General features: G+C 45.0%; 1 non-coding gene across 1 annotated transcript; it reads left to right on the top strand.

Moving 5' to 3' along the window:
* The first annotated feature begins 9,319 nt into the window (after window positions 1–9,319).
* On the top strand, window positions 9,320–9,392 carry trnak-uuu (transfer RNA lysine (anticodon UUU)). Its single transcript has one exon. It is a non-coding gene; the product is annotated as a tRNA-Lys (tRNA).
* The last annotated feature ends 399 nt before the right edge of the window (window positions 9,393–9,791 follow it).

Genomic DNA, 9,791 nt, shown 5'->3' with positions numbered 1-9,791 from the left:
TATTATTCATATTAACTTTTTTTGTACAATATTAGTCTTTTAGACAAAATATTGGTTACACCAACTGACCATATAACATCTATTGCAATAGGACAAGAAATTGACACAGAAAATAGGCATCAAGGTAAACTGAATTGGATATTTTAATATATATTCATGTCATTCATCATACAATTTCAGATACCAATTGTTTTCAAAGAGAGTGCTATAAAGTGTGTGTGTGAGAGAGAATAAGAGTGAGTGAAAGAGTGGGTATGATCATTTCTTAACAAACATGAAGAAACAGGATTGGCTTGTGTTGTGATTTCAGTTCAGTTCTCATACAATTTCAGTTTGTAAAATAACAGCCATTTTTTTCAAAGAGAGAGTGAGTGAGTGAATGTGAATGTGAATGTGTGTGTGTGTGTGTGTGTGTGTGTGTGTGTGTGTGTGTGTGTGTGTGTGTGTGTGTGTGTGTGTGTGTGTGTGTGTGTGTGTGTGAGAGAGTGAGAGAGAGAGAGAGATTGTGAGTGAGAGAGTATCATTTTTTTCCATTTCTTTCATCACTAAACTGTTTTGATTACATTTTTAATAACCGACAACCATCCGTGTGAGTTCATGCCATCTGATGAGATCTGAACAAACTATTTCACATTAGCATAACAATATAAATGAAACAGTGTCTCAGAAACTTAAGACTTGAAATATTCCTGACCAAATTAGTTGAGACTGTGGAAAAAAACATACAACCTTATATTGTAGTTGCTTAATTTCCTATCTATCTGTCTGTCTGTCTGTACATGTAGACCTACATGTTGCCTACAACAGCCTAATGACTGCCTCTTGTCCTATAGAGATGCCAAAGGAAGGAAAGCCAGATTCATTCTGGACCGGCGTCATGATGCTGTTTGCCCAGGGGAAATATAAATTTTCCACTGGCCAGAGACCTGGGAGCAGACGTTGGAAGGCAGTGTTAGAGAGGATAAAGAATTGTCCCCTGACCCCTGCATTTGGCCTAACGGTCAGAAAAAAAGACATTTTTGAGAAAAAGATCCCCTGCAAATGTGGCTACCATGATGTAAGTAATGTCATTGAATCCTTAAACATATGATATGAGACAAAGATGCTGACAAATGCTTCCTCTACAGCTGTTTCCCATGGCTGCTTCTTCGTTGTGCTTGATTCTCCAAATCACTGTTTTGATGCAGAGTTTTGTGTGATTTAGAGGATAAGAGGATATAGAGAGTAAATACAAAATATTGTTTCCCTCAGTCAGGACAGCAGACAGGGACCGCAGCAGGTCCACAGCAGACAAGCACCGCAGCAGGTCCACAGCAGACAGGGACCACAGCAGGTCCACAGCAGACAAGGACCGCAGCAGGTCCACAGCAGACAGGGACCGCAGCAGGTCCACAGCAGACAGGGACCGCAGCAGGTCCACAGCAGACAGGGAGCGGTGATAATACCATGACATGCTCCCTTTGTGCTCAGGAAGTGCTCTTTGACCAGTTTACTCAGCACCTGTCAGACTTCCATGTCCAGGAGCAGTGTGAGCACTGCGGCACAAAGGCCATGGGTGCTGTCAGGTTATCAGAGCACCTTGAGAAGTGTCATGTCTTAAAATCTCCCACAGACCTCCCAAACATTTCTCCTCTAACCCCTTCAGCCCGTCCCTCCACTACCCCAGCCCAAGAGATGACACCGACACCAATCGTCTCTCCCCGAGATGCTCCAGCTCCAGTCTGCCTCACAGCCCAAGAGACGACACCAACCATCTGTCTCCAAGTTGCTCCTGCTCCTAGCCCTTCCACACTATCTGAGATGGCACCAGCGACTCAGAGTGGCACACCACTTCTTCCTTCTCCTGCTTCTGCTCCTCCTCCAGCAGCACCAGGGCTCCCAGTCCCTCTGTGCTTTCCAGAGGTAAGGCGGGCCAGGTTTTTGCCAAAGCCGTTCCTCCGGGTCATCAAGCCAGGTGATCGGGAGTGGATTGCCCACATCCTCTATGACGCAAGTTGGCAGCTGAGACAGAATGTCAGGGAGAATTGGCACCACCCCCAAGCCCAATCAGATCTGTGGCACCTCCAAACCCACATGATTACTTTCGACAGAGGATGTTCCTGGGCACCAATGCGTATGTGGGGCATCCCTCTGAAATGCACTCTGTGCAACCGAAAGATGCACCACTCTGGCATTTACACCAAGGTCAGAGAGGTCATTGATGTGGATAGCAAGTACTATTTAATAGGGGGAGATTACCCAAGGTGCAGCCAGTGCAAACAACCTGTCTGTCCTTGGAGTAGTGACATTTTAAAGCAACTTGACCCCTCTAACCGCAACAAATTCCCTGCTGTGTTGACTACACATTTGGCACTGGACAGAAAATGTTTGACACTTTTGCGTCCTAGAACAGCAGGGAATAGCTCCAGTTACCTGCAGCAGGCCTTTCAAGAGGCACACAGTGAGGAGTGGGCTAGGAGATCCTGTGACTATTTCACAGATTGTGAAATTCACAAGAGATCCTGCCTGAAGCAGTCCCAGGCTGTTTATCCCCCACCACCACCACCCTTCTCTCCCTTGCCCCTGGCCCAGTGGTTCGAGACAGTGCATGCCAACGATGTTGTCGGTCACCTTGATGAACTCAAAGGTGTCATCACTTCAACGTTTGGCAGAATTCTGAAGCTCGATTCCACTAAGGTAAATGTAAACCTATATAAGCTTGAGCTAATTTGTTCTTTTAGGGTTTGATAAGAATACATATGCTAATGATGTATATACTTTTGTTATAACAGGTTACCAAAAAACTTGCTGGGGGGATTGAGAACACGGCAACATGGATGTCCAATGTGGGGAACGAGTATGGTCAGGTCCTCAACTCGGTCCTCACAACCGGCGAGGGGGCTGGGCTGGATGACTTGTGATCGTTCAACGGTACATGCTGGTGAGCCACAGCCAGCTGCTATCTATGTGGATAGAGACTGTTGCAGTGACAGAGGTGGGTTTCCTGTAATTTGTGTTGATGTTTTTTTTTGCCAAATTAAGGCAGTTGGTGACAATACAAACCAAAAAATGCTTTTACACAGGAGTGAGCCCAGTTCTCCATTGGTTTCGGCCATGGACGTCCACTGTGCGGTTGGATGTGTTCCACTTTATGAGGCGATTCACCAACGGTCTCACCACAGAACACCATCCACTGTACGGTACGTTCTGCTCCAAATTGTCGAGTTGCATTTTTGAATGGGATTACCAGGACATCTGTCATCTGAAAGAGGCGAAGCGGTCAGAGCTGAGGCAAAAGCATCAGGGCCACGAGCCAACAGATGCCCAGGTGTTGGCGAGCATCAGCTCTAAAGAGCTAGCCAAGCACTGCCGCAGGAAAACCCGTGGAGTGGAGGAGACTCGTGCCCTCATCAAAAGTCTTCTTGACTCCATGTGGCACCTTGTGGACGGCACTGGGCTGCACCTTATAAACCATGAATGCATGTCTCAAGTGTGGGAGGTACAGCAAAAGCACCTTGCCTGCATTCAGGATCCACCAGGAGTGCAGCTTTACACAAACATTGGGTCAGGGCTGGAGAAAGGAGAGAAGACACTGGATGTGCTAAGATGCAGCAGAGGGTCCTCCTCTCTGGAAAGCTTTCATAAGCACCAGTTTGCTTTCATTCCAGGCATGTTAAAACCTCACACACATATGGTATATTTTGCTATTGAATGTTGACATAGTATTGTTTTAATTTGTTGTAATCAGTGATCCTGTTTTTTGTCTCATCCGGGTGGAGATGCACTAATAAACTAATAAACTAAATAAACTAATAAACTAATAAACAGTTCATTTTTAATGTAGAAGAGACACAAAAAATGTAAAAGACTGTTTATTCTTTATTTATTCTTTATTCTGTGTATACTTTTATTAATCACCTCAGCAATTTGGAAGCGGTGGCCCTAGGCCCTGGCCAGATCCCAGGTCCCCATTGGAGGAGAGTGATGCCTCTGCTGGGCCCATCTACTCCCCATTGGAGGAGAGTAATGCCTCTGCTGGGCCCATCTACTCCCCATTGGAGGAGAGTAATGCCTCTTCTGGGCCCGTCCTCACCCGATTTGATGAGAGAGATGCCTCCGCAAGTCCCGTCCTCACCCCATTTGAGGAGAGTGTGCTCGTCACTCCAGCTACGGTAAAGTGGATAATGTTTCACCATCAGAAATGTGGGCTTCTTTATATTTGCTCTTGTACCAGATGTTTAAAATGTTATGGTGTTTATTGGTTCAATTCTTGTAACAGGACACTAGGTGTGATGCCAGAGGGATTCCTGGATGGGAGGCAGTTGATGCCTTGGCAGGTTACCTGGTTGGGCTTAACCGAACTATAACAAAACTCTCCAATGCTGAAGTGGCAGAGATTTTGAGGTTATACTCACATCTAAGTGTCTTTGACCAGACCCCCACCAGATACACCCTCAAGAGCAAAAAAACAACATTGCCAGGACCTTGGAGGGCTTCAAGAAAGTGCAGTGGCTCTGCTCCAGGCCAGCAAGCAGCTGAGAGGTATCCACATCTCATATAGCTATATTCTTTAGTATTTGTATCAATGTATTTATGTCAATATGTGAACATGCATATATAATGAGCACTATGTGATCTGGTCATCTATTTGCAGATTGTTCATGGTCCATGGTCAGGCTGCTCACAGACCAGACCAAAACAGAATTTCAGAGTGTGTTGCTCTCAAGCTGTACAAAGAGTACAAGGAAGCCAGAAATAGGCCAAAGGACAATAAAGGGAGGACATTTGCCATACCCCAGTCCATTGTCATGGCATACTCTCACATCAAGCAGCTAGTTGAGGACTGCAGAGAGATCATGGACAGGAGTGACCTGGTACTGGTAAACATTAACAACACCACTGTGTCCTCCTGGTGAGTTCATCTTTAATATCTTCATAAATTGATTGAATTGCATATTTGAATTTTTTTTTTAACAATTAACACACTGAAAAATGTTCTGAAAAACTCTTGTGTGTGTTTTGTTTTCTGTCTCTGCAGGCTGCATGATCGCCAAAAGAGAACTGAACGGGGTTCTTTACTTCAGGGTGTGCAGCTTCCACAGCAGATTGCCGTGGCTAAAAAATCCCTCCTGGAGGTTCGTGACCTACCATCACAGCCAGTTCAGCATGGACACACTCTTTTTGAGTTCCAGGAGCCTGAGAACCGTGAGGGCGAGGCAAAAATCCGCCAGCGACACAGTTCCAGAACACCTGCTATTCCACAGACAGGTGGGGGAGACGCAGCTATTGCCAAACACGATGCTGCTTCCTCTCAAAACAGCTGTATGGAGGGCTGGTCCTCTGCCTACAAGCCATCCCCAACACACTACCAGAGCTGGTCTTCTTACCAGGCACCCCTGGCACACTCTCATGTTTGGTCCTCCACCCACCCACAACCCTCAGCATCCACCCAGGGCTGGTCTGCAACCCACCCACCAACTCAGCATCCACCCAGGGCTGGTCTACAACCCACCCACCACCCTCAGCATCCATCCAGGGCTGGCCTGCCACCCAACCACCACCCTCAGCATCCACCCAGGGCTGGTCCTCCAACCAGGGCTGGTCTGCAACCCACCCACCACCCTCAGCATCCACCCAGGGCTAGTCCTCCAACCAGGGCTGGTCTGCAACCCACCCACCACCCTCATCATCCACCCAGGGCTGGTTCTCCAACCAGGGCTGGTCTGCAACCCACCCACCACCCTAAGCATCCACCCGGGGCTGGTCCTCCAACCAGGGCTGGTCTGCAACCCACCCACCACCCTCAGCATCCACCCAGGGCTGGTCTGCAACCCACCCACCAACCTCAGCATCCACCTAGGGCTGGTCTGCAACCCACCCACCACCCTCAGCATCCATCCAGGGTTGGCCTGCCACCCAACCACCACCCTCAGCATCCACCCAGGGCTGTTCATCCACCTCCTACTGTCCCGACCAACCTAGGTTCCCTCACCAAGCACTAGATCCCTTTAATCGCCAGCGTGAATGGCGATTACGCAAGGCAGCCCTTGAGAACCAGGAGCGACTGAGGAAAGGTGAGCCCCCAAAGATGAGAAAGGCAAAAGAGAGCTACCACTATGAGTGTAAGCTGTGTGGTCAACCTAAATCAAAGCAAACTGGACACTCACAGGTACGTGGCAAATGGTACTGCCCTGCATCTGGACAGACCCTTGAGGAGTGGAGAAGCTCTTTGTAAATGCACCTAATACATTCTTTTTTATAAATATTTTTAATAATATGTTTTATTTATTTTAAGAAAATGTTCACATTCACTGTTCAAACCATCTGCAAAGAAAAAACAAGCAAGAAAATAAAGTAGAAAAAAGTATGTTTGCTGTTGCAAATAGAAAAAAAAAATTAGTTGCTGTTGCAACTATTTTCAAAAAACAAAATACATAGGATAGTTGCTGATGCAACTATTTCAAAAAACAAACAAAAAAAACAACTCTTGTGGTGTAATTGTAACACGTCCATCCTTTGGGTGGGAGACTCCAGGTGCAAATCCTGGCAAGAGTGTGCAACTTGTTGGCCCAATCAGTATTTAATTAAAAAATAATTTATGACATAATTTAATATGCATTTTCTCCTTCTTTTCTCATTATTATTACAAGATGTAGTGGCGGTCATAATTATTATCATAACATTTTGTTAATAACAAAGCATTATTATTCATACCAATCCTATTTGTATCTGATTTTATATATATGATAGATTCATTGCAATCTCTAATAGTTTACTTATATCGAGACATGTTCCAATAGCTGAAAAAAGCTGCCCAGGAGGATGAGGAGCTAGTGTCAAAGGGGGAACCGCCACGGAAGAGGCTGACAAACGAAAAGTACCACTACACCTGCAAGGGGTTTGGACAGGACAAAATAAAAGGACTGGACACACCCAGCTGAAGGGGCAGTGGTACTGTCCAGCATCAGGACTGACCCTGGATGACTGGAGGAAGAGTGTATAATTGCTGTCACCATTACTTGTCTGTCTGTTACAATAAAGTTTAATAATTTTATTGGAGCCAATAACAGTCTTCACGTTTTTAAGTAATTTCCTCTTGAATACCAGGACAGTGAGTGTCATCCATTGAATGTAATTGTTAAAACTAAAGCCAGAATTACTTGCAGAATCATTTTACATTTATTCACAAAACCCAACACTCAATTTGGAATATGTTTTATTCACTTGTGCTGCACAGATGTAGTCTTTCAAATAATTGAGTTTACAAAAAAAGGAGGGGAAACATGATGGGAGAGTTATTTACATTTATACACTGTTAATACTGTTATAGCTTTAAATGTAGCATGTGACATTTTGAGTTAATTATTTGAATATTGATTTGTTAACATCACAAAATATGTTTACTTACAAGAGCGTTTGCTTTAAATGCATTCATGTGCATAATTGCATAATCACAGGGTTACTACTGTAGGGATTTATATAAAAAAGAGTTCCTGTGTTAAAAATGACTACGTTACCCACAATGCATTGCATGTAGTACTTCCGGAATGCACTACGAGACTAGAGAACAAGCGAAGATGCAAGCGATATTGCCACGGCATAGGTTCGAATCCCGCAAGAGACATGAAATTAAAGTGATGATAACCCTTGCAATAAGTGCAGAACTGTGTGTTAACAATGTTGAGAAGATAAGAAAGTAGATAAAAATTTATATATTGTACGTTTTGCTCCTTTTTTCTCCTCTTCTTTTTCTCCCTTTCCTCCCTCTTTTCTTCTCTACACCCCCCTCCCCCCTTTTGCCCCTTTCTTGGCCGAGTGGTTAAGGCGATGGACTAGAAATCCATTGGGGTTTCCCCGCGCAGGTTCGAATCCTGCCGACTACGTTGAGTTTGTAACCTTCTGGAGGCCTAGCTTACACTTTATAAAAGGAAAAAAAGTCACTGTTACAGGATTACCCTTGAAAAGAGTTATGTTGGTAAGAAACCATTTTGTCTGCAAGCTAAAGATGACAAGGCCCCTTTGTAGTCAGGAACACAAGTTTACAATAACGATAAGAGCGCGGCAAGTCAACAGCATTGAAGCGTGTGAAGAGGCTTTCCAGACAAGTAGCAGTGAGTTTTTGTTCTTTTTCCTGGCATTATTTTCCTTTAATGACTGTTATCATCAGTCTAATAGGCTGCATTCCCACTAATTTGCAAATAAATTTTGACATAGCAGACGTATTGACGGCCGTTCTGAATCTTCGAAGAATGAAACGCAATGCCTTGGAGGACACTCTTTTTTCTGCGCCAATACGATTCTTTTTGCTGTGCGTTCCCACGTAGCACGCACGCGTCTTGAGTAAGAGCCCAGATAGCTCAGTCGGTAGAGCATCAGACTTTTAATCTGAGGGTCAAGGGTTCAAGTCCCTGTTCGGCGAACGAGCCTCTTTTTGTGGAGTGGTACGTTTTGTTGTTGAGTTCTTGCTGATCTACACTGGCCTCGGGCAGCGACGCTGCAAGGGACCAAGCCAAACGAAATGCTCCCTTCAGCTAGCTTGTAGTCGTGGCCGAGTGGTTAAGGTGATGGACTAGAAATCCATTGGGGTCTCCCCGCTACGTTGACAGCTTGCACCTGCTTTAGTTTTTAACCTTCTGAAGGCCTAGCTTAAACTTTATAAAAGGAAAAAAAAGTCACTGTTACAGGATTACCCTTGAAAAGAGTTATGTTGGTAAGAAACAGTTTTGTCTGCAAGCTAAAGATGACAAGGCCCCTTTGTAGTCAGGGACACGTCGGGTAGACCGGTAGCTCGCCGTGATCGTATAGTGGTTTGTACTCTGCGTTGTGGCCGCAGCAACCCAGGTTCGAATCCGGGTCACGGCAAGGTTTTCTGGGTGCCATTGAAATTGAGCTCCATGTCACCACCCGTCCTTCGGCCTACTCTTTTCCTCGTGTATATTTTCTAATCGCTAGGTGTCAGTACACTCGCTGGCTGTTACCTAGAGTGCCGCAGGCTTGCTATTTGCTACAAACAACTGCGCCTTTGACACAAGTTTACAATAACGATAAAAGCGTGGCAAGTCAACAGCATTGAAGCGTGTGAAGAGGCTTTCCAGACAAGTAGCAGTGAGTTTTTGTTCTTTTTCCTAGCATTATTTTCCTTTAATGACTATTATCATCAGTCTAATAGGCTGCATTCCCACTAATTTGCAAATATATTTTGACATAGCAGACTTATTGACGGCCGTTCTGAATCTTCGAAGAAGGAAACGCAATGCATTGGAGGACACTCTTTTTTCTGCGCCAATGCGATTCATTTTGCTGTGCGTTCCGACACAGCACGCAGGCTTCTCGAGCAAGAGTCCGGATAGCTCAGTCGGTAGAGCATCAGACTTTTAATCTGAGGGTCCAGGGTTCAAGTCCCTGTTCGGGCGAACAAGTGTCTTTTTGTGGAGCGGTACATTTTGTTGTTGAGTTCTTGCTGATCTACACTGTACACAATAAACTTCAGGAACATACAGAAACAAAATAACAAACTCCAGGAATTCAGAGACACAACCATACAAGGACGACGACCAACAAACACTGAGGGAAAACACAGGTCTTAAATGGACAGGGACTAATGGGATAATAAGCAGAACACAGGTGAAGAAACTGAACACAAACGAGGAGCGGGAAAACTAACAGGACTGAACCAAAATCACAAAGATGGGGGGAAACAAGATCTCAAAACTGAAATAATAACAGGACTAAACCAAAATCACAAAGACAGGGGAAACCAAGATCACAAAACAGACCTCAAAAACATTGAAACATGACAATAGTCATGTTTC

Source organism: Siphateles boraxobius, unplaced genomic scaffold, assembly GCF_051911475.1.
Source record: "Siphateles boraxobius isolate OS27281-9 unplaced genomic scaffold, OSU_SipBor_1 63, whole genome shotgun sequence".
Classification (NCBI taxonomy): Eukaryota; Metazoa; Chordata; class Actinopteri; order Cypriniformes; family Leuciscidae; genus Siphateles; species Siphateles boraxobius.
Note: the sequence above shows the minus strand (reverse complement) of the source record. Positions and strands in the feature narration are given on the sequence as shown.